This window comes from Panthera leo, chromosome A3 (assembly GCF_018350215.1).
Source record: "Panthera leo isolate Ple1 chromosome A3, P.leo_Ple1_pat1.1, whole genome shotgun sequence".
NCBI classification, from domain to species: domain Eukaryota; kingdom Metazoa; phylum Chordata; class Mammalia; order Carnivora; family Felidae; genus Panthera; species Panthera leo.
The window spans coordinates 82,827,038-82,852,806 of record NC_056681.1 but is presented as its reverse complement, the minus strand read 5'-3'; the positions used below and the strand labels follow the sequence as shown (position 1 = coordinate 82,852,806).

The following is a 25,769-nucleotide window of genomic DNA, read 5'->3' as shown; positions in this document are numbered from 1 at the left end:
CCAAATCACTCTGAAGCTGCTCCGAACACGTCACTGCCACGGGAGACCTCTCTTAGGGAGGCGGCACCTCCCCCAGGCGTGCAGACAGGCGAAGGTGTGTAACAAGTGCGCTCGCGCACAACCGCAAGCCACACCCATTTCCCTCCGCCCGCCCCGTCGTTTCGGGGCAGCCGCCCAGCTGCAGCGGCCAACTGACGTCTCTGTGCCTCGAGGCTTCCTCTGCCTGCCGCAGCTTGCTCTACCGGATCAGTAACACCCGCCGCTGCCACCAGCGGCGCCCTCAAGCAGTGACTGACAGGAGTTGGTGTATAAATACCCCAGCAGCCTTGCCTCTTGGGGAGCTTCTGTAGAAGGTACATGTTCTGCACTGGCCTCCACTGTTCTTGAAGAAGGTCTAGCTCCCTTTACACATTCGGGTAACTTGCTTGATAAAACACACTTGCAAACTGCTTCTGCCCCCCATCTCACTCCCTCACTCTCCTATAGTCCTTTCCAGGAACCATCTCCTCAATAATGTACTTGCACTCAAATCCTTGCTTCAGGGTCCGCCCTTAAGAGGCAGCAAAGGGCCTGCCTGCAGCATGTTCCTTTATTAAATGAGTCGTCACTTCACAGCAGCTACTGAGCCCCAACTGCTTCATGGTTCTTGGTGAATTTACTAATTTTCAGTCTCTTTAAGGAAAGAAAGGTGGGAGGGTCTCCTATGCATGGGGAGTCTTTCGAGTCAAGGGCACTTGTTCCTCTGAGCCACCATGTCATGAAGTTTGCCGTCATAGCCACACAAGATCTCTTCTCTCTGCCCTGACACGTATTTCCTGTTGTTCTGTCCCCGGGTGAACAGAGGCCTAGAAGGGGGGAGAAGATGGGATTGGGGTGGAATAGGCCATTGGAGTGCCCTCTCTACAATAGGAAAGGGACAAATCAGTCCAAAAATAGCATTTTGGAGTGACACAGGAACAAACTACTTTTCACGAAGGCCATGAGGCATCAGCATTCTCCATTCCTGTTTGGAATTCACAAGATCTAACGACATTTCTGTTGTTTGCATACACCAAGAAGCCACCAAAGCCCTCCACTCCGTTGTTGATTTTAGGATGTCCAACTTAGCAAGAGTCGGAAACAGTTCAATCAGTTTAAATCAGAGGAGGGGATTTAGGAAGGATGCAGGGGAATCTCACGAATTAGCCGAGCTGGAGAAGAGTGATGGGGCCTTGGGAGTTAGAAACCGCTCCCAATGGTCTCTGCTCCTTTTCTCTGCTACTTTCTGTAAACCGACTTAAAGCTTCTCTCTCATTAAAGACTGTTTTTCTCCAAGTTTTCTCCACATTGTTATAAGCAACAAAATCTATATGCTTTCAGGAGAAAGGGATGGATGTTTGAAAGTGCCTAGTTGCCCTCAGACATTCAGCTGGCAGGCACCCACATCTTCTTACTGGCTGCTCACAGCCACTTCTATTCTGACTGGTCACAGCATCCACTCAGGTGGAGTCAGTGCCCAGCTGTGCCACGTACTAGGTAAGGGTGAGCTCACAAAATCATTGTGAGTGTGGAGTAACAGGCTTTAGACTGAGCTTCCTAGAGCAACTCCCAGAACCCAGCAAAAGACCTGACCTGATATAGGAACTGCTACCAACCCCAGAGCCACTCTGGCTCCCCCATCCATCAGTGCCATCAGGATGGAGCCCACTTAGCCAAACCACTTACTCACATAATTCCTAAAGTCCCACACAGGTTTATCCGGTCGGGATGATCTACACCACCATTGTAAGTATGCCCTTTCTGCAGAGGAAGCTGGGAAGTGCAATTTGGTTTGTTTGATCATGGTTTTTGGAACCTACCTTGAGGTGGCAAGATTCATAAAATACGGCACATCAAAATATGGAAATATTCACAAGATTTGGGCATCCACACATGATAGATGTCCATTATAACCCACAAGGCAAAAAAAAAAAAAAAAAAAAAGGCCACAAATTATACAGCTTATAGTGTCAACCACCGAAGAAAGACTAGGCTATTTCCATTCTAGTCTAAAAATCCCAGGAAACAGATCATTGGCCCAAACCATCAAGTGCCCCTCTGAGACAGACATAGGGCCATGGAAGAACATGGCTGCTTCTGAGGAGACCATGTATATAGTATATAAAGGGGGTTAGAGGGTGGGAGATGGATGAGGGACAGCAGTCTGAAAAACAGAGGTTTGAGGTCATTCAGAATAATAAGTAATCACAAGATTAGTTGAATACTATATAAGGGATTGTTGACGGATTCAAATTCAAAAATATTTCAGTCAACTGGGTGTCAACAAATATGAATCTCCCAATTAAAGGCGGACACTGGGGAGTAGAGCACAAATGAAAAATAAATACATGCAAAGAAGCTAATAATCATTAGTCATTAGGGAGATTCAAATTAAAGCCACAAGAAGACATCACCACACACCCATTAAAATGACTAAGATCAAACAGCCAAATATTGGTGAGGATGTAGAATAACAAACTGTCATACTTTGCTGGTGGGAGTACAGATACTTTAAAAAATAATATGCTGTACAAACTCTCCCAGTTATAAACTAAGTCACAGGGATGAAAAGGACTGCATTGGGAAGATAGTCAATAATATTGCAATAACTGTTGTGTGATGACAGATGGTAACTACACTTATCATGGTGAGCATTTCACAATGTGTGTATAAATGTCAAATCACTGTTACACACCTAAAACTAATATAATATTGTCGGCCAACTACACTTCCATTAAAAGAATAAGTTTTAAAAAAATTTTAAAAATGTAAAACAGTATGACTATTTCTCATAAACTTAAACATACACTCACCATGTGGCCTAACAATTCCACCCCTAAGAGAAATGAAAGCGTTTTAAAAAAATTTTTTAAATGTAGGGGCGCCTGGGTGGCTCAGTCGGTTAAGCGTCCGACTTCAGCTCAGGTCACGATCTCACGGTCCGTGAGTCCGTGAGTTCGAGCCCCGCGTCGGGCTCTGGGCTGATGGCTCAGAGCCTGGAGCCTGCTTCCGATTCTGTGTCTCCCTCTCTCTCTGACCCTCCCCCGTTCATGTTCTGTCTCTCTCTGTCTCAAAAATAAATAAACGTTAAAAAAAAAAATTAAAAAAAAATTTTTTTTAAATGTAAAACAGGATGACTATTTCTCATAAACTTAAATATACACTCACCATGCAGCCTAACAATTCCACCCCTAAGAGAAATGAAAGCATATGTCCATACAAAAACATATATGTGAATATGCATAGATAGCAGCTTCACTCATGATAATCATAACTGGAACGAGTCCAGATGGCCACCATCTGGTGAACTGATAAACAAATGGTGGTATGTCCATACCATGGAGCACTACTCAGCAATGAAAAGGAATGAACTACTGATACACACTGCAACATGGATGAATCCTAAATGCATTATGCCAGTGAAAGAAGCCAGTCTCAAAAGGCTACAAACTGCATCTCTATTAAAAGGGATTCTTTTTAACAGGCAGAACTATGGTGACAGCAGTGGTCAGGAGCCAAGAGGTGAGGAAAAGGGATGGACTACAAATGGGAAAGAAGGAACTTTAGGGAGTGACGGACACGTTCTATACCTTGATTTTGATGGTAGCTATGCAGGTATGTATACGTGTATCAAAACTCATTAAATTGTGCACCTGAGATGGGCAAATTTTATGTTATGTAAATGATACTTCTTTTAATGTTTTATTGTTTTGAGAGAGTGCAAACACAGGGAGGGGCAGAAAGAGAGAGGGACACAGGATCTGAAGCGGGCAGCCGACAGCGAGGAGCCTGATGCGGGGCTCAAACTCAAAAACCTCAAGATCTCAACGTGAGCCAAAGTCCGAAGCTCAGCCGACTGAGCCACCCAGGCGCTCTGGTGTTATATAAATTATACTTCAAGAAAGCTGGCAAAAACAAAGAAAAACAAAAAAAAACTGCTCTCCTTTTCCTGACCTTTCCGAAGTCATCCTGTTCCTGCCTGTGCTGTGTGTACAGTATAAGGTATCCTTGGTTGTGGTTGGTTGTGGTTTTTTTCCAATTGTTAGTCCAGTCCTTAATCTTTCCAGCTAAAATGCAAATTCTCTGAGGGGAGGGAATTATTGAAAACTGACCTAAGCCAATTTGGTTACACACAACATTGCTTGTTTTTTTGTGGAAACAGTAGCCACTGAAGAAGTTAGAGGTGGGTGAGGATTCACTGCTTCCCCACACCCTCCTCATCCCGTTACATTGATGGGAGACCTCAAACCGAACTCTGCCACACATACACACATTTACTAAAAAACAACTTAATAACAAGTAAACACAAAGCCATTCATAAACCCTGTTCAATAAGCCCTGTGAAGTTAGCTTGCTACCCTTTGAAGTGCTTTGACCACCACCTCACATGAAAGATTCATCTGAGAAAGACAAGACAGCATTCCAGAAACAAGATTCTGCTACCTGCACAGGTGGCATTAGGTAACCAGACATCTTCCTAAAACAGCGGCTGGATATAAGACCATTTAAGGATCAAGTGCCTGTTGCCTGCTCTAAGGATGCGGGCTGCACGCTGTAATCGATTCTTCTCCCCTGTTTATGCAAATGGCTCTGAAACATTTTAGCCCATCTATACACGCATCTCAAATATACTCAATTCATCAAACTGAGGCCCACTTTTATTATGCAGGCTACTAGCTAGTACTTTCACCAATATAACCCCTTTTTGACATTCACTATTAATGCTTTAGTAGCCGCCTGAACTTCCTGATTGTTATGAACCTGGCTGCGTCCTGGACTGTGTGTTCGTCTTTCTTTCTTTTTCTTTCTTTCTTTCTTTCTTTCTTTCTTTCTTTCTTTCTTTCTTTCTTCTTCTAAGATTTTATCTAAATTCAAGTTAGTTAATATACAGTGTAGTATTGGTTTCAGGAGTAGAATTTAGTGTTTCATCACTTACATACAACACCCAGTGCTCATCACAAGTGCCTCCTTAGTACCCATCACTCATTTGGCTCATCTCCCCACCCCACAACCCCTCCAGCAACCCTTAGTTTGTTCTCTATAGTTAAGAGTCTCTTATGGTTTACCTCCCTTTCTTTTTTAATCTTATTTTTCCTTCCCTTCCACTATGTTCATGTCTTATTTCTTAAATCCCACACATGGTATTTGTCTTTCTCTGACTAACTTATTTCACTTAGCATAGTACATTTTAGTTCCACCAACATCATTGCAAATGGCAAGATTTCATTCTTTTTGATTGCTGAGTAATACTCCATTGTATATATAAACCACCTCTTCTTTATCCATTCATCAGTCCATGGACATTTGGGCTCTTTCCATAATTTGGCTATTGTAGATAGTGCTGCTATAAACATTGGGGTACATATGCCCCCTTCAAATCAGTATTTTTGTATCCTTTGGATAAATACCTAGTAGTGCAATTGCTGGGTTGTAGGGTAGTTCTATCTTTAACTCTCTGAGGAAACTCCATACTGTTTTCCAGGTAGCTGCACCAATTTAAATTCCCACCAGCAGTGTAAGAGGGCTCCCCTTTCTCCACATCTTTGCCAACATCTCATTTCCTGAGTTGTTAATTTTAGCCATTCTGACGGGTATGTGGTGGTATCTCATTGTGGTTTTGCTTTGTATTTCCCTGTTGATGAATGATGTTGAGAATTTTTTCATGTGTCTGTTAGCCACCTGGATGTCTTCTTTGGATAAATGTCTGTTCATGTCTTCTGCCCATTTCTTAACCGGATTATTTACTTTGGGGGTGCTGAGTTTGATAAGTTCTTTTAAGATCTATAGTATCTTTTGGATACTCACCCTTTATCTGTTATGTCTGATATTAGCTGTGGGTCTTTTGTATATGGTTTTTATGATGTTGAGGTATGTTCCTTCTTTCCCTGCTTTCTTGAGGGCTTTTTATCAAGAAAGGATGATGTGTTTTGTCAAATGTTTTTTCTGCATCTATTGAGAGTATCCTATATTTTTTATCCTTTCTGTTATTAATGTGGTATATCACGTTGATTGATTTGGAGATAATTGAACCATGCCTGAAGCCCAGGGATAAGTCCCACTTGTTCATGGTGAATAATTAATTCTTTTAATGTATTCTTGGATTCTATTTGCTAGTATCTTGAGAATTTTTGCATCCATGATCGTGAGGGATATTGGTCTGTAATTCTCCTTTTTAGTGGGGGTTTTTGTCTGGCTTGGGAATCAAGGTAATGCTGGCCTGATAGAATGAATTTGGAAGTTTTCCTTCCATTTCTATTTTTTGAAACAGTTCCAGAAGAATAGGTATTAATTCTTCTTTAAGTGTTTGGTAGAATTCCTCTGGCAAGGCATCCAGCCCTGGACTTTTGTTTGTTGGGAGATCTTTGATTACTGTTTCAATTTCTTTGCTGGTTATGGGTCTGTTCAAATTTTCTATTTCTTCCTATTTCAATTTTCATACTTTATATGTTTCTAGGAATTTATCCACTTCTTCCAGATTGCCCAAATTGTAGGCATATGACTGCTCATAATATTCTCTTATTATTATTTGTATTTCTACAGTGTTGGTTGTGATCTCTCCTCTTTCATTCATGATTTTATTTATGTAGGTCCTTTTTCTTTTCTTTTTGGGAAGTCTGGCTAGGGGTTTATGAATTGTGTTCATTCTTTCAAAGAAACAGCTCCTAGTGCCATTGATCTGTTCTACTGGGTTTTTTTGTTTTCTGTATCATTTATTTCTGCTCTAATCTTTATTATTTCCCTTCTTCTGCTGGTTTGGGGCTTTATTTGCTGCTCTTTTTCTAGCTCCTTTAGGTGTAAGTTTAGGTTGTGTATTTGAGACTTTTCTTGCTTATTGAGGAGGCCCTGTATTGCTATGTACTTCTCTCTTATGACTGTGTTTTCTGCATCCCAATGGTTTTGGACTGTTGTGTTTTCATTTTATTGGCTTCTATGTATTTTTTTCATTCCTTCTTTAGTTTCCTGGTTGACCCATTCATTCATTAGTAGGGTGTTCTTTAGCCTCCATGTATTTGGGGGCTTTCCAAATTTTTTCTTGTGGTTGACTTCAAGTTTTATATGCTGTGGTCTGAAAATATGCATGGTATGATCTCAGTCTTTTTGTGCTGGTTGAGGCCTGATTTGTGACCCAATATGTGATCTCTTCTGGATAATATTCTATGTGCACTCAGAAAGAATGTGTATTCTGTTTTTAAGGGTGAAGTGCTCTGAATATACCTGGTAAGTCCATCTGGTCCAGTGTGTCATTCAAAGCCATTGTTTCCTTGTTGATTTTCTGTTTAGATGATCTGTCCATTGCTGTAAGTTGGGTATTGAAGTCCCTACTATTATGGTTTTATTATCAATGAGTTTCTTTATGTTTGTGATGAATTGATCTATATATTTGGGTGCTTTCAAGTTGGAGGCATAAATATTTACAATTGTTAGATCTTCTTGTCGGATAGGATCTTTTATTGTGATATAGTGCCCTTCTTCATGTCTTATTACACTCTTGGGTTTAAAGTCTTGTTTGTCTGATATAAGTATGGCTATTCCAGCTTTCTTTTGATGTACATTAGCATGTTAAATGGTTCTTTAATCAATCTGGAGGTGTCTTTGGATCTGAGTTTCTTGTTAACAGCATATTAATAAGTCTTGTTTTTTTTTAATCCATTATGATACTCTATGTCTTTTGATTGGAGCATTTAGTCCATTTACATTCAGAGTAATTATTGATAGGTATGAATTTAGTGCCATTATATTACCTGTAAAGTTGCTGTCCCTGTAGATTGTCTCTGTTCCTTTCCAGTCTTTGTTTCTTTTGGCCTCTCTTTCCTGTTCAAAGGGTCCCCTTTTATAATTCTTGCAGAGTTTGTTTAGTGTTCACAAACTCCTTTAGTTTTTGTCTTGGAAACTCTTTATCTCTCCTTCTATTATGAATGACAGCCTTGCTGGATAAGGTATTCTTGGCTGTGTATTTTTCCCATTTAGCACATTGAATATATCATGCCATTCCCTCTGACCTACCAAGTCTCTGTGGACAGGTCTGCTGCCAACATTATGTGTCTACCCTTATAGGTTAAGGATCTTTTGTCCCTATGCTGCTTTCAGAATTCTCTTTGTATTTTGCAAGTTTCATTGATTTTGAAGGGAATTCTCTGTGCCTCTTGGACATGAATGCCTGTTTCCTTCCCTAGATTAGGAAAGTTCTTAGCTATAATTTGTTCAAATAAACCTGCTGCCCCTTTTTCCCAGTCTTCTTCTTCTGAGACCCCAATGATATGGATATTATTGCACTTTATAGAACCACTGAGTTCCCTAAGTCTATATTTGTGATCTAATAGTTTTCTTTCCCTCTTCTTTTCATTAGTTTCCATAATTTTATCTTCGTTTTTTTAACATTTATTCATTTTTGAGAGACAGAGAGGCAGAGCGTGAGTAGGGGAGGGGCAGAGAGAGAGGGAGACACAGAATCTGAGGCAGGCTCCAGGCTCTGAGCTGTCAGCACAGAGCCCAACGCGGGGCTCGAACCCATGAACCATTAGATCATGACCTGAGCTGAAGTCGGAAGCTCAACCAACGGAGCCACCCAGGTGCCCCCATAATTTTATCTTCTATATCTCCTATTTGTTCCTCTGCTTCTTCCATCCTCGTTGTGATTATATCAGTCAGTTTTGCATCTCAGTTATAGCATTTTTTATTTTGGCCTGACCAGTTTTTAGGTCTTTTATCTTTGCATCAAAGGTTTCTCTGGTGTTTTCTATGCTTTTTTTCATTCCCAGCTAGTAGTAGTATGACTGTTGCTCTAAATTCTTGTTCAAATATATTGCTTATATCTGTTTTGAGCAAATTCCTGGTTGTGGTTTCTTCTCAATCATTCTTTTGGGGTAAATTCCTCCATCTTGTCATTTTGTCTAAGTTTCTGTCTTTTGCATGTTATGAAAGCTTGTTATGTTTCCTGCTCCTAAGAGTAATGCTATATTAAGAAGGAGTCATACACTGTCCTGATGTTGTTTCAGGAAGTGCTCCTGGTGTATACTGTGTGCACTCTGCTGTTATGATTTGGCTGCTGTTTCCTCCATATCAGTCCTCTGCAGAGCTCCTCCTTGCTTACAGTGGGGAGGGTTTGGACCTTTAGCTAGGTGTGCTTTCATTTGTTTGTTAAAATAAGCATGATTAAAAAAAAATCCTGATCCCAAAAAGAGAAAAGGAAAAGGAACAAACAAACAAAAAACAAGACAAACAAAAGAACAAAAACTATAAACCTGATTCCACAAAAGAAAGAAAGAAAGAAAGAAAGAAAGAAAGAAAGAAAGAAAAGAAAAAAGAAAAAAAAATTTAAATCCTGGTCCTATTTCCACCAGAACTGAAGCTGATGCTTTGGAGCACTCTATGATCAGTAGATTTGGTGTATGCAGGGTACCTGTGTTGGTCCTCTGGGGGAGAGGCCCCCTGCATTGGCTCACAGTCAGACCTGCCCAAGTAAAGATGCTTCTGTAGGGTGCAGGGGGTGGGGTTTGGTGTTAGTGGCTCCAGACTCCACTAGGGGCATTGTGTTGTTCAATTAAGTCCCACCATTCTCTTGGGGGCCACAGGAAGATGGCCTCACCCAGCTCTCTCCTCCCTGGGGTGGGAAGATCGGGCCACCTGCTGGTCAGGAAACCTTCACAGACAAGTGAACAATCTCCCTTCCTACCTCCCAGGTTTCCGTCAGATCCCTGCCCTCAACCTGTCTGTGACCGGGCTTTGGACAAGCAAGGCACCACAGCTCTCCCGTGTTTTATCTCTGATGGGCAGCTGGGATTCAAAACTCCAAATCTTGAAAAACTGGGCAATGCACCGACCCACTCCCCACTATGCAAAAAAGGCTTGCAACACTGAGCCTGCTGCCATTCTGTCCCAGAAAATCAGTCATATGGCTGCCCAGTGCCCGGAGTTTATGGTGAAGCACTGTGAGAAGCTGCAACCAGGTTATCCACCCTCTGCACATGTCTTTGTCCTTTGCTGTTGAACCGCTGCTCAAAGGCACCAGCTGGGTCTTTTGTCCTTGGAGATGCAGTATACCCTCTTCCAAATGCACTCCAGGAAGGGAACATCTCTCTCAGCGTGACCCAGGGGATCCCCACACCACACTGTCCACTGTCCGTCTGGGCCTCCACCCCTCTTCTCCCCAGGAGCACCACCGCTAGCCCTGATTGACTCTGGCAAATGGCACTAACTTCCAAAACCTCAGAATTTGAGCTTGCTGTTTACAAAAACTTGAGATAGTCCATTCCTCCTGATTCCCCAGTCAGTGGTTTTGGGGAAGTGCTTTTCTTGCGTGAACCCAACACAGTGCTCTCTCTCCCCCTTTCTCCTCCTCTCCCTGAAAAGGGCTCCCTACCCTCTGTGGCACCTTGGCTTTTCTCTCCCCCAATTCACTTCTCCACACTTTGTACCTGCTAGGTTGTCTCTCAAATTATGCAGATTGTTCTCTTAATCCTCAGATGGATTTCCTAGGTGTTCAAAATGATTTGACGTTGATCTAGCTGTGTTGGAGGGAGGAGGCAAGTCCAGGGTCCCCCTACTCCACCATCTTAAGTCCTCCCCTGGACTGCGTGTTCTTGGCAAGAACTGCTACCCTTGGAATTGGAACTTAAAACAAATAGCACAAACAAGATTCTCTGTCTATGCTGAGCTCTTTGGAAGTAAATTATAGCCATCTTTCCCAAAACATCCTCTCTTCCTTTAAACTTTTCATAAAATATTTGACTTCTAATAGATGCTTAGTAACTGCTAATGACTATAAGCCAAGCAAATTAAGAATGAAGGGTTTTTAAGTAGGAAGGCAGAAAGGCAGGAAGGCAGGAAGAAAGGAAGGAAGAGGTGAAGGAGGGAAGGAAGGAAGTCTTCTGGCCTCCAGCATCTCCTTGTCTTTGAAGGTGTAGACACTCAGCCCTGGGCTATGCCTCAGTTTCTAGTGTAGCTTTTTGAGAAGCTTTTGGGGCTGGTGGGTTTTTAAATATCCAAAAGTAAGGTCTGTGGTCTGTGAAAAGGCTAAGTTATCAATGTAAATAAAACTGGGGAATTTCTGGAGTGAAAAATAATTGCCAGAGACTGATTAACAGCCTAAATTTAGTCAGATTAGCCTGCAGAAGCAAGGCTCTTCCAGGTCACTGAGTTTGCCATTTCAAGGAAGCTCCATTCCCCCACACATCCCAGTCACACCCCAAGTCCTTTCTTCTACAAGAGCAGTTCTAGTGTCCATGGAATTAGAGCCATAGGGGGCTGAACTCAAAGGCAAGAAGAAGTGATGGTGTGACTAGACAGAGAGCCAGGCTTCTGACCCCAAGTACCAACCTGCCACCTGCCCTTCTGATCACTTCTAGTTTATCTTTTTATGGCAGCATGGCACAAACTTTGGACTTCCAAGTTGTGACCTACACTCTCTAGGTCTAAGGTCTTGGGCAAATAATTGCCTCTATGAACCTCACGTGTTCCTCACGTTCCTCTATGTTCCTCATGTGTGAAAAAACAAAAACAAAAAAATAAAACAAAAAACAAATAAATAATAAACAAACAAACAAAGCCCAGTACCTACCTATCTACAGTGGCCACTCAATATATTTCCTTGCCCGTTACCCATCCCCCTGCCTTAACAACATCCTTACCACTCTTGGCCCACGTGGTTTTCATAAATCCACCACAAGTGAATTGACTGTCACAATGTCAAGATCTGGCCAATCAACATATTCTATCCTGGTACTACAGTGAACTGTTGCGTTAGGAATTCATTACTGAGACTCAGTCCTGAGACTTATGTTGGAACCATTGGACCTACATTCTCTATCTTTTATGAACTTGAAGCTGATAATGATGTGGGCCTAGTGGTTTTGGGGTCACCTTGTGGAAAGAGGCTGCCTAAGAATGAGCCAAAGCAAGAAAGAAAAGCACCAAATCCTGATAGCTTGAGTACTTGAGTAGAGCTGGGCCTGAAGCAAGGCCTACCCAGGGACTGGAGGGAATAAATTCTATGTTTGGCTCAAACCAGTGGGTCCCTTATTATCTAAAAACCCAAACACCATAGACTCAGAATCCTAACGCCTGACTTGAAATTGTGTTTTTTTTTCTCTGTGACTCATTAGCTGTGGGAATTTGGGTTGTTTACTTACTATCTCTGTGCCTCAATTTCCTCACTAATAAATGGAATATTAAAACATCAACATCAAAAGTTATTGTGAGGATAAAATGAGTGACTATATAAAAGGGATTTATAACAGTACCTGGCACATTAAAAATATACTATTTTATTATTATAACAATTACCATTATTGCTATTATATCGTAATGACTATTACTATTATTATTTTTATTTTTATCTCATAGATTTATAGGGTTTGGGGTAATATGGCCAATGAGTTTGAGTGAAATTAAGAATTGTCCTGGTTGGGGTGCCTGGCTGGCTCAGTCAGTGGAGTGAATGTGCAACTCTTGATCTCAGGATTATGAGTTCAAGCCCCATGTTGGGTATAGAGATTACTTAAAGAGAGAGAGAGAGAGAGAGAGAGAGAGAGAATTATCCTGGCTAATGCTCACAGAAGGAAGGAGTCTTGAATTTTATCCAGCTCATCCTAAGTCCCAATTAGCCTTATTATCTTTTTTACTAGACTGATCAGACTGATCAAACTGCTACAGCAAGGTCATGCCATAGAGGCATTTAGGATATATCTTAATGAAAGACAGAATCTTGTCAAGACCCTGATGATATCTGTATGGATAAGATTCAGAACTCAGGGTCAAGTTAGGCATCATATTTGACTAACAAAGTAAAACTTCAATGAGAAGGTAAGATTTGAGCATGGTTTGGAGGAGTGGAGAGCATTAGTCTTTCAGAAAGGGTTTCCTGGGGACAGAGAACAGCTAGTGCAAAGGCCTTACCAGTCGTTTTCAAGGAAGAGTTGGATTAGAGTGAATGAAGTGGATATTTGTGGGAGATGAGGGCAGAGAAGCAAAAGGGCCGGGTCACGTGGGAGCCTTATTTACTTGTTTTTTTTTACTCGGTATGAGATGGGGACCCAAAGCAGGGTTTTGGGCAAAGGAGTGGCATTTAACTTTTATTTTAAAGGTCACCCCAGTTCCTGTATTCAGAGAGCAAGGGTAGAAGCAGGGAAACAAGTCAAGGAGCTGTTCAGTGTCCAGGTGAGAAATAATGCACCTGTCAGCATGTTGGCTTTGTTCTCTCAGACCTGCTTTCTCTGATGAAGAAACTGTGTCTGCTGTGGCTTCAGGCTTCCACCCCTCACAGAATATGACCAGAGGACAAAGGCCTCCTTCCATTTAATTCTCAATTCCCTTAAAAAAAAAAAAAGTAAAACCTAGAGAATGCATGCACCCACTCTACCTTCCACTTGCCACCCTACCACAGGTCTAGCACACAGTTGGCCTTCACTGAATGCATTTTGGAAAATAAATAAGTAACACAAAACACACAGATCTGCTACTTGATTGGTTTTGCGGGATGGATTGTAATGCACCATTTGGATCCTCTTGCTTTTTCCAAGCACTTTACAACCAACGGTCATATGTGCAAATTTACCAGATTAATTTCATAGGAATGGCCAATTGCTCTGAGAAGCATATAGTCATAGCCAGAAAACTGGATTCCTGGCCTCATTAACATCATCTTGTCACTGAATTATTCTTTCCTAGACAATGAGAAGACTATAATATAGTTTGTATCTTAGGGAATATATTTTGAATCTCAGGCAATGGTATGATACCAATGAAAGTAGGAAGACACTTTCAAATATTTTATCAACATTTTTATTCAAAAGAATAAAGACGGAATCATCAAGTGACGCATAGAAGAGAATAAGGACATGGAAAAATGCAGAACATTTAAATCAGACCCGGGTCGCCTGGGTGGCTCAGTTGGTTAAGCGTCCGACTTCAGCTCAGGTCACGATCTCGCGGTCCGTGAGTTCGAGCCCCGCGTCGGGCTCTGTGCTGACTGCTCAGAGCCTGGAGCCTGCTTCTGATTCTGTGTCTCCCTCTCTCTCTGCCCCTCCCCCGTTCATGCTCTGTCTCTCTCTGTCTCAAAAATAAATAAACGTTATAAAAAAAAATTTTTAAATCAGACCCTAAAAACCATTTGCTCAAGAATGCTCTAGATCTATATAGATATAGATAGATAGATAGATAGATAGATAGATAGATAGATAGATAGATCTTGTTTGGCTGGCACAGCAGTGGCCCATTCATTGACTTTAATTTTTTAAATTAGTGGGCTGACATGTAAAAGTAGGGCTATTTCATATGAAGTCAGATCTCTTTCTCATTAAAATACTAAACTATGTGACAATGTTGAGCTGATCAAGGCCCTGATCAGCTGTATTTCCGTTAGCAGGATTTCTAACACTCCCAACACATGTTCTGTTTCTGCAATTTACCATATTTCCTTAATACTCCATTTTAAAAATGGAACTTACAATCTCTAATTTTAAGAGTATTTTCTGAGACCCTGCACAAAGTAAAATCCAGAATAGTATTCTAGAACTAACATGGTAAAGAAAAAAAAATTCAAACCATGAAATGTAGAACTTGTGAGTAAGAAAAGAAAAGTTTCAAATTGGGTGCATTTATATTACAGACCAAGGATAAAACAGGCTAATGTGTTCATTTTGGTACATCTACCACAAATGGGGCCTTTAGCCATGCCAAATCACAGAATTTAGAATTAAATTTAGAATTTAGAAATTAGAATAAATTTAGAATCATTCAAAACCATTAGGATTACTAGTTCCTACATAAGAAAAGCAGGATTAATAGATTCCTGCCTAAGTAGAAATAAGTTCATTGGCCTATGTCTGCTACTCTACACCATAACTGCAAAATTCCTAGTGTGGATACATCATAGCCAGGAACTGGAGGTGACCCAAACTACGAACCAAAAATTGGAAGGGATCACACTAATTTGTGAAACCCAGTACTGAAATGAACTGAAACCAAACATTTTTTTTTTCTAAACTGTGGAGTCACTCAAAAATATTTCTATGAAAGTCAATAAAATGCAATTAAACTAATATGAACTATAACTGAACCAATGTTTTCTAAAACAGTAAAACCAGAATATTATCTCAACCAAACCAGTATTTTGTCTGTTTGCATCTCCTTGGGTAAATATCTTTTTTTTTTTTAATTTGTTAAATTAATTTGTTAATTTAATTTATTTATTTTTTTTATTTTTGAGAGAGACAGAGACAGAGAACAAGCAGGGGAGGGCAGAGAGAGAGGGAGACACAGAAACTGAAGCAGGCTCCAGGCTCTGAGCTGTATGCACAGAGCCTGATGTCAGCTCGAACTCACGAACCATGAGATCATGACCTGAGCTGAAGTCAGATGCTTAACCGACTGAGCCACCCAGGCACCCTTCCTTGGGTAAGTATCTTTAAAGGCCATCATACTTTTGTCCTGGTTACTGTGCATATCAGAACTACAGGAAACACATTTCAATCAGTTATGAACTCCTTCCAATTCTGGCAGACACTTCTAGTTCTCAACCAAATACCCATTCCTCCCATTTCTTTAACAAAACCCAGATTTAGTCAAGAAGACAATCTATCCAACTTCCTTTTCCTAGCCTCCCTTGCAACCTAGTGTGATCACATGTCTCTATTTCAAACTATGAGATTTAAGCAGATGTTATGTGGCACTCCCAGGAAACTTTGTTGCCATGGACCCATTCTACATTCTTTCATCCAGATTTCAAGTACATAGCTAGAGCTCCAATCATAAGACAAATTTATTATTATTTTTTTAAGATTTATTTATTTTGGGGGAGGAAGCACAAGCGGGGAGGGGCAGAGAGAGGGGAACAGAGGATCCAAAGCAGACTGTGCACTGACAGGTTGACACCAATGAGCCTGATGTGGGGCTCAAACTCATGAACCACGAGATAATGACCTGGGCCAAAGTTGGACACTCAACCCACTGAGGCACCCAGGCAACCCCATAAGACAAATTTAAAGATGGAAGCTATGCACTAAGGATGACGAAATGGAAATCAGGGCATGGAGACATTGTTGATATCCTACACTTCTGTTATACGTAGCTAAATCTAATCCTAATTTATAAATTAAGTATGCTAACATTATAGAAAACAACTCAGTACATCTTTTTATATAACAAATATTCACTGAATACCCACTATGCATCATGCATTACACTAAGAATACTGATATATTTCCTGCTCTCATGAAACACAGAAGAAAGAAAAGTTGGCTAGGTGATTAAATCCCAGACTCAGTTTCACTGGTGACTAATAAAGTCCTTGAACTTGGAGAAGTCACTTCATTTCTCTAAGCTTCAGTGTCTTCATATGCAATATGATGGAGTTTGACCAAGCTTTTCTAAGGTCATTTCCAGCTCTCCCATTGTATGATTCAGTTAGTTTCCACAGAAAGTCAATCATTTTCTCACTATCCATAGAAACCTATCTTACCCTCAGTCCCAGAGGTCAGTAAATATGATCCTAATCGACCCCCTCCAACCACAGTTAATAAGCCCAAAGCTGGACAATTTTCCCTTCTGAAATCTGAAATGGGAAGATTTCGATAGTAAGTCAAGGTCATGTGGAATGGGGTTAGAGTAGATGGCATGGCAAACCAGAATCATGTGTGAGCCGATGTTTGGGGAGCAGAGGCACATGATGATGCAGGGAAAGTTGCCTGCATAACGAAGCAGGAATCTGCAAAGGAAGAGCAGACATGAAAATCCAAAGGTACCAAACAAGCAGCCTGACAAGGCAGATCTAGCCCTTAGTTGGCTCGCAACATTTTTAAAAATTTGTATTAGTTGTCAAGATCTTCAAAAGAGGAAGTTTTGCATAAAATTCTGAATTTCCAGCTTCTCTGAATTAGAGGAAGAGCTGAAGATGCTAGGCCTTCTTTCTTGTATGGCTACAAGAGACCAGAGCAGAGACCTCTAAACAAGGTGGGTTATGCCAGTGTCTCAACCTCCCCTTGTCTTGCATGACATTTGTTTCCTTCATTTCCCTTCCTTTCTGGGCCCTTGTTGGTGTATGAGTTTGAGGCTCTGTTCCAGGTAATGCAACCTCATGAGAAAATGACCAGCTCAGCCATGATTATGAAAGCCCCAGCTTTCTGCTTTAATAGATCTCCTAGGATATTTATGAGATTCCAGAGCCAGCCAGGAAATGGCACAGTGACATCTTAGAACTCCCCCAAAGGTTTAGAAACTGTAAGAACCAGGTACTTCCAAAGTGAAGGTTAAGGTAGGCCTAATATTGGTTGAAAGCCAGATTAAAAGCAGCCCACAGAGACGTCCACTTAGGCTAAAATGGAATAGCAAAGACCAGATTTACCCTCACACCTGACACAATTCATAAAACAGACAGGATAGATGAAACAATTGTTCTCAAGATGTTGGCTATTAGGCAACAAAGTAAAGCCATCACTGAGAGACAGGAAATAAAGAGGATGTGCTCTATGACTATCCCAGCTTACTGTTTTGAGATAGTTTCTATTTCCACCCAAGATTGGCAGAACATGCATTCTTCTTTAATGCATACAGGTCATATACCAAAACAGTCCATATTCTGGGCCATAAAACAACTCTAAAAGGACTTAAGTCAAAATATGTCCTGAGACCAAAATGAAATTAAAATAGAAATCTATAAGGAAAACATAGCTTAAAAATCCCAAATATTTGAAAACTAAATAATATGCTTCTTTACCATGTGTCAAAGAAGAAATCAAAAGAGAAAAAGCATTTTGGACTGAAGGGAAATGAAAATACAATACATCAGAATTTGTGCGATACAACTGAAGCAGAACTTAGAGGGAAATCTATAGCACCAAACACTTAATTAGAGAAAATAAAAAGAAGTCTCAAATCAACAACCTCAGCTTCCTTCCAACTTAAAAAAAACAGAAAAAGAAGAGCAAATTAAACCCAAAGTAAACAGAAGGAAATCATAATACCAAAAATATAAAAAACATCACTAATTCTACACACTCTTCCAGCAAATTGACGAGGAGGAAAGGAAACACATGAAGCCAGCCAAAGGCATTGTAAGGAAAGAAAACTATGCACCAGCATTCCTTATGAACATGAATGCAAATTTCTTAAAATGAAATTTTAGCAAATTGATTCCAACAATATATAAAAAGAGTAATATATTATGAGCAAGTAGGCTTCATCCCAGGATTGCAAGATTGATTTAACATTTGTAAATCAATCCATTTAATTCATGATAGTAATACATTACAAAAGAAAAACCATGTAGCCATCTCAATAGGCACACACACAAGAAAGCATTTAACAAAATGTAACTTTCATTTCATTTCAAAGTAGGAATAGGTGGGAACTTCTGCAACCTGATAAAAAAAAAAAAAAAAAAAAAAAAAAACAAACTATGAAAAACCAACATAGTTGATAGTGGTGAAAGACTGATTACCTTCCCGCTAACATCAGAACAAGGAAAGGATGATTGCTTTCACCACTTATATTCAACATTGAACTGGAGGTTCTAGCCAGTGCAATAGGCAAGAAAAAGAAACCAAGATATCCATACTGGAAAGAAAGAAGTAAAACTATCTCTATAGATGACATAGGTTGTCTATGCAGAAAATCCTATGCAATCTACAAGAAAACCTACTAGAATTAATAATTAATGAGTTTGACGGGGCACTTGGGTGGTTCAGTCAGTTAATATCCGACTCTTGATTTCAGCTCTGGTCATGACCTCGCAGTTTTTGAGACAGAGCCCCGCATTGGGCTGTGCGCTCTCAGCGCAGAATCCTGCTTAGTATTCTCTCTCTCCCTCTCTCTCTCTGCCCCTCCCCGACTTGCTCTCACTCTTTCTCTCTCACAAAATAAATAAATAAATTTTAAAAACAGAGAAATAGAATTTAAAATATAATACCAATCTACAATGCCATCTAAAAATATGAAATTCTTAGGGATAAATAAGACAAAATATGTGCAATGAAAACTAAAAAACATCATGGGGAAAATTGAAAGAATACTTAAATAGAGATATACTGTTTTCTTGCATTGGAATAATCAGTATTGCTAAGATGTACATTTTTTCCACGATCTATAGATACAATAAAATCCTGTCAAAATTTCAGCAGGATTTTTACATTATGCATTATGTTATACATATATATGTATACATTACACCTTTCCATTTCATATTATATTGTTAACCTTTAGGTTAACAATATAAATATTTTTTAAATTAACAAGCCGATTCTATAATTCATTTGGAAATGCAAAAAGACCTAGAACAGCCAATTCTACTTTGAAATGTGGAGGACTTACACTATCTAACTTCAAAACTTAGTATACAGTTATAATAATCAAGACTGTGTGGTATTAAATTCAAGATAGACAAGCAGACCAATAAAATAGAAAAGAGTATACAAAAAACAAACAAAAACTTGCAAAAGTACAAAGGCAATTTGATGGGGAAATCAAAGAAAGTCTTTTTCACAAATGACCCTCGAACAGCTAGATATCCACCTACAAAAAACAGAACTTGGACCCACTCCTCATACCATATAGAAAAAATTAACTAAAAATGTATCACAGGGGCACCTGGGTGGCTCAGTCGGTTAAGCGTCCGACTCCAGCTCAGGTCATGATCTCACAATTTGTGAGTTCCAGCCCTGAGGCAGGCTCTGTGCTGACAGCATAGTCTGGAGCCTGCTCCAAGTTCTGTGTCTCCCTCTCTCTCTGCCCCTCCTTCTGCCCCTGCTCACACTCTGTCTCTCTCTCTCTCTCTCAAAAATAAATAAGCATTAAAAAAAATTTTAATGTATCACAGACCTAAATCTAAATAAAACCCCAAAATATAAAACTTTTAGAAGAAAACAGGAGAAGTCTTTGTTACCTTGAGTTAAGCAAAGCTTTCTTAGGTATAACACCAAAAGCAAAATAATAAAAGAAAAAAATTGATAAATTGGACTTCATCAAAATTAAGAACATTTGCTCTTTGAAAGACATTGTTAAATAGACTGGGAGTAAATATATGCAAATCACACATTTCAAAAAGGATTTGTATCTAAAATATGTGAAGAAATCTTAAAACTCAGTAAGAAAACAAGGTAATCAAATATTTTAGATGGGCAAGAGACTTGAATAGACAATTCGCCAAAGAGGATATACAGATGGCAAATGAGCACATTCAAAGATACTCAACATCGTTAGCCATTAAAAAATGCAAATTAAACCACAATAACATACCACTACACACTTACTAGAACATCTAAAATTTATTTTTTTTTAATTTTTTAATGTTTATTTTTGAGAGAGAGAGAGAGAGAGAGACAGTGTGAGTGGGGGAGGGGCAGAGAGAGAGGGAGACACAGAATCCAAAGCAGGCTCCAGGCTCTGAGCTTTCAGCATGGGGCCCAATGTGGGGCTTGAACTCACAAGCTGTGAGATCATGACCTGAGCTGAAGTCAGACGCTCAACTGACTGAGCCAACCAGGCACCCCTAGAATGTCTGAAATTTAAATGACTGACCAAATCATGTGTGAGCAAGGATGTTGAACAATTAGAATGTTCTCATTCATTGCTGTTGGGAATGTAAAATGGTGCAGCCACTTTGGAAAATAGCATAGCAGTTTCATTAAAAATTATATATATACCTACCATGTGGCCCCTATGTCCACACCAACAACTTGCATATGAACATGCATAGCAGCCTTATTTGTAATAAACCCAAACTGGACACAATCCAAATGCTCATCAACAAGTGAATGAATAAACAAATTGTGGCCTATCAATACAGTGAGATACTTAGCAATAAAAAGAAATGAGCTATTGACACACTCAACAACATGGATGAATCTCAAAATAATTATACTGAGTGAAAAAAGTCAGAATCTCTCCCCCCCACACACAAACAGAGCACATGTTGGATTGAATTTATACAAAATTTGAATAGAAAATGCAAAGTGATCTATAGTAACAGAGAGCAAATCAGTAGTTGTCTGGGGATGAAGAGGAAAGAGTAGGGGTAGTTAACATGTCCATTATCTTGGCTATGATGATTTCATAGGTGTATACATACTTATAAAATTGTACACTGTAAATAAGTGCTATTTATTTCATGACAATTATATCTTAATAAAACAATCTGATCCTTAGGTTCCCTCCCCAAGTCTATGCAGCTAGGTAACTGGTTCTCCATAACCCTGTCATTAGACTTAGGTTTATTCTCTGGAGGAAGTTAACAGACAGTCTGGGGACTAGAGGACAGCAGGCACAAAAGATGGCAAGGGAATTTTAAAAACAAACAAACAGGAAAGTCTACATACTAAAGGCTGAGACTTTCCCTGCTCTAGCCCCACTTGGCTCCTGGAACACTGGCAACCAGGCTTATCTCTTCCAGGCGGAAGACTGGAAAACTCTTTTCTGGGCAGGCTCAAGAAAGACAAACATTCTGACACTAGGCGTTCCCTAAAAAACAGCATAGCCAGATAACCTATAGTGAAGCTCGTAACAAGCCCCACCTGTGACATCAGAGCTTCTGGTTGGCGTTTTAACATCCCACCTTCACACATAGGCAGACAACTAAAATTAGAATTTGTTCTGCAAACATGAAGGGTTAGAAAAGGTGCTTGAACAGGCCACTAGGAAGCATTATCATAAAATAGAGAAATTAGGGGCACCTGGGTGGCTCAGTCAGTTAAGCGTCCGACTTCGACTCAGGTCATGACCTTGTGGTTCGTGAGTTCGAGCCCTGCTTCGGGCTCTGTGCGCCATGTCAGAGCCTGGAACCTGCTTCAGATTTTGTGTGTGTCTCTCTCTCTCAGCCCCTCCCCTGCTCATGCTCTGTCTCCCTCTGTGTCTCAATAATAAATAAACATTAAGAAAAAAATTTAATAAAAAAAAAGAAAATAGAGAAATTATCGTATTCTTTAGAGAGAAGTCACTAGAAAATGCCAAAACTTAAATTGCTCAAGAAGTAACAATTTAAGCCCATTATTAGGATATGCAAAGATAAATATTAAAAGTAGTTGCCTCTTGGGAAGGAAAAGTTGGGAGGGACGAGGGAATAGCTGTAGCAACGAGAATTATGTGACTCTTGAATTTATGTGCCTATGTAACTTTTGTAAAAATTGTGGGAAGTGGGGAGTGAAAGCCAATCAACTGGAGATGAATAAAGCTCTTGAAAAGTCAATGAATAGGATGACACATGTCCCTGTTTGCCAGAGATATTCCCGGTTTTCATCTATCCATAGTGCTTGTTCACTCACCAAATGTCTCCGTTTGGCTAACTTTGTGTCAGGCTGATGCCTCCTGAACCCACTGATCAACTTAACATCACCTTAGCATGAGACATGGTATCTTCCTCCTGTGATCCAAAAGGAAATACACAGTACCACCTATGAAATATCCTTGCCAAAAAAACAAGAACAAAAAAGAACTTAAATCTCATCAAGACTCTCACCTGGGTTTCTCAAAACGCACATCTTGGAACACATGCTTCTTTCTCGTGTGTATAGGATGTTTAGCAACATCCCTGGCCTCTCCCCTCTAGATGATAATAGCACCACCCTGCTGTGACAACCAAAACATTTTCCACCTATTGCCAAACGTCCTTGAGGTGAACGGAATTGGGGATCTCCCCCCTCATTGAGAACCACTGCTCTACATCTAAGTATCAATTTACAGGATGTGGGATAAAGTAATATGTTAAAGGGTACCAGCAGGACACAACCAGCCAAATTTAGAATGTGGGAAATTCTAAAGGACAGATGACCCCGCTTTTTCAATAAACACAAGGTATAGGGGATGTATGAGAAGAAGGACTATTACAGTTTCAAAGCCCTTTTTAAAAAATTAACAAATGCAACATGTGGATTTGTTTGGATCCTGATATAAATTGCAAAAAGGATATTTTTGACACAACTGGAGAAAATTATGGACGAGTTAGGTATTATGACACCAAGAAATATTGTTAGTTTTGTGAGTGTGATAACAGTTCTGTGTTTACATTACTTTTTAAAGCTTTCTGTTAAAGATACATATTGCTGTATTAATAAAGTGGTGTGAAGTCTGGTTGCAAAGAAAGAAGGTGGGGGATAGATAAAGCAAGAACATCAGAACAAGGACAATTATTGAAACTGAGCAGTGGGTATGTGGGTATTCATGTACAGTCATCCCCCCCTTATCCACAGGGAAGATGTTTCACATCCCCCAGTGGATGCCAAAAACCGTGGATAGTACTGAGCCCTAGTCATACATACCTATGATAAAGTTTAATTAATAAAATAGGCATAGTGAGGCAGGTGAGGTAGCTTAGGCTGCTACTATTGACCTTCTGATGATTCATCGGGAGGAGCGTCCGCTTCCCACTGCAGTTGACCGTGGATAACTGAAGCTGCCAAAGCCAAACCACAGCTGGGTGGGGGCGCTAGTCCACTTGCTCTCTACTTTGTGTATGTTTGAAATTTTCCATAATAAAAACTTAAATGGAAGGAATAAAACCCAAGAAATGAATAAAGTATGGCCTACTGGGAAGCACTTGGACTGGGAGTCCAGAGTTCGGGGTTTTGTTCCCAGCTGCTCCGCTAACCAATCTGGTCGTTTTAAGCAGGGAAGTCACTTCTCTGGTTTGTAGGATGAAGTTCGTGGGTTAACAGATTTCTACGATCTCTTCCAGGTGAGGCTGTCGATGACTCCAGGACTTGCAAAAGTGAATTGGACTTGCAAAAGTGAATTGAGTAACAGCCCCGAGGACTCAGCAATTTCAAAAGTCTGAATGCGTGGTGAAGACGCTGGTGATGAGCTCTGGCCCCGGATTCCCAGATTCCCTCCTGGGTCCCCTGACTAGCTTAGAAGGAGCCAGATGAACTGCGTTGAAAGGTTGGAACCTTCTAAGTTAGAAAGCGCCTCCTTAACAAGGCTTGCGTCAAACCCCCTCTCTTTAAGCAGCTGTGGCTGCAGTTTGAGTAACTTGTCAGGGAAGTGTGAATTACAAGTCTGTATTACAAAAGTGTTTATTTTCAGCCTTTCCAGAAAACAGTGAGAAAGAGGGAAGCATGCATAAGAAAGCAGCCGGCATCTGAGGCAGAAGTTTGCTTTTCCTTACCCTCTCCCTCCGCCTTTCCAAGTCTTTAACCACAGGTCTAGCCTCCCCGCCCCCGCAAACCTGAGTGAAGCCCTCTGTAGGTTTGGAGAGGTAGAGCAAACAGGAAGAGGGCAGGTGGAGAGGGGCGGAGGAGCTCAGAAGGGCAAAGGAACAAAGGAAGTCCCGGCCTCCCATCCCGGCCAACCTTCCCGCCCGGCCCTGCTGCAATGGAATGATTCACATGGGACTAATGGCGCAATGCCACAAAGGAAACCCTTATTATAGAGACCTCCCTGAAATACCCTTGGAAACAGCATCCCAAAGATCTCTCTGGCCTTGCTTTGAAGAATGCAGAAAACTTTCCTTGTCACCATTTGTAGAGCATGGTCCATGGTGAAGGGAAGGGGGGAACTCACACCAGTTCCCCTCCCCTGTACTCCATCCTGGGCCCCAACTAAAACCTCAGCTTCTCTCCTTCAGCCTGTCATAAGGGCCTCCCAACAGTCTTGGGCCTCCCAACAGTCTTGGGCCTCCAGGGTGGCCTTCCGGAAAGCAAACCTGCCCCACCCACTGAGCCTCCTCTTTAAGATTTTCACAAGCCCTTCTTGCTGTGGAGATAAAATCCAGTGTACAGGACCTCCAGTAGAAGCAATGAGTACTAATGATTTAAAAGCATCCTCACAAATCTCAGGAGCTGCATGACTCCCTTGGATGAACCTAGAAGGAGCTTCTTTACAATATTCAGAGGCCATGCCTAGGGGCAGGACACAGGAATCCCACCCAGATGCTGGTGCTGTTTGCTTTAGGCCTGGACCTCCTGGCCTGTCCAACTCTGCATCTCTCCAGTCTCCCCAGACCTCTTTGGTACGCAAGGGCAGCCGCCCTGCAGAGAATGCCTGGAGAAGGACAGCCCCAGATAGTGGATCCCCCAGCCTGAGGTGGGGAGGAAATACAGCAGCCCCAGGAGGGATGGGGAGATATATTCCAAAAGCCTTGTCCACCTGAGTCATCAATCAAAGCAGCTCAGCACGTAGTGCTGAGGCAGAGGGAAACAAGGATCCTGAAGGGTAGAGAGAGCCTTAGGTAGCCTGCAGCAGGAGGTGAACCAGGCCACTTCTGGAGATGAAGTGAAAAGGTCTGAGGTAGCTTTATAAAAGAAGGTTTAAGTACACAAGTAGCAAAGGAATAAATTCTCCTGAGAAAATACTGAAACTATTTCAGATGAAGCTACTGAATTAGTTAGGATGTATTGAATTGTAACAGAATGCCCTAACACAGGTGTAAGCAATAAAGACATTTTAATATCTCAAGTAACCAGAAGTTTGAAGTAAAATAGTAATCTGTCTTGGAACAGCAAGATGATGTCAGGATGCTGGACTGATGTCTCCACAGTTCTCCTGGCCTTTCTCTCGTGGTCATAAGATGGTTGTCACAGCTCCAAGCATCACATTTTCAAACAATATCACCCCAAGACAGACAGGAAGGGGAGAGGCAGAACTCTGTCCACTACACTCTCTGGTATTAGAACAAACAAATACTTCCTATAAGTCACCAGCCGACTAAGTCACATGCCTACCTGTAGGCCAATCACAGGCAAGAGGAGTGACATGACTATACTTGGTTTAAATCATGATTCGATGCCCGGACCTACTTTCCCTAAGCAAATGCTGCCCTTTGATACCTGAAC

The 25,769-nt window shown here is 40.9% G+C and overlaps 1 long non-coding RNA gene across 1 annotated transcript; it reads left to right on the top strand.

Annotated features, from left to right (window-relative positions):
• The first annotated feature begins 160 nt into the window (after positions 1 to 160).
• On the top strand, positions 161 to 25,371 carry LOC122215048. Its single transcript, XR_006200215.1, has 3 exons — positions 161 to 353; positions 3,503 to 3,633; positions 23,675 to 25,371. It is a non-coding gene; the product is annotated as an uncharacterized LOC122215048 (long non-coding RNA).
• The last annotated feature ends 398 nt before the right edge of the window (positions 25,372 to 25,769 follow it).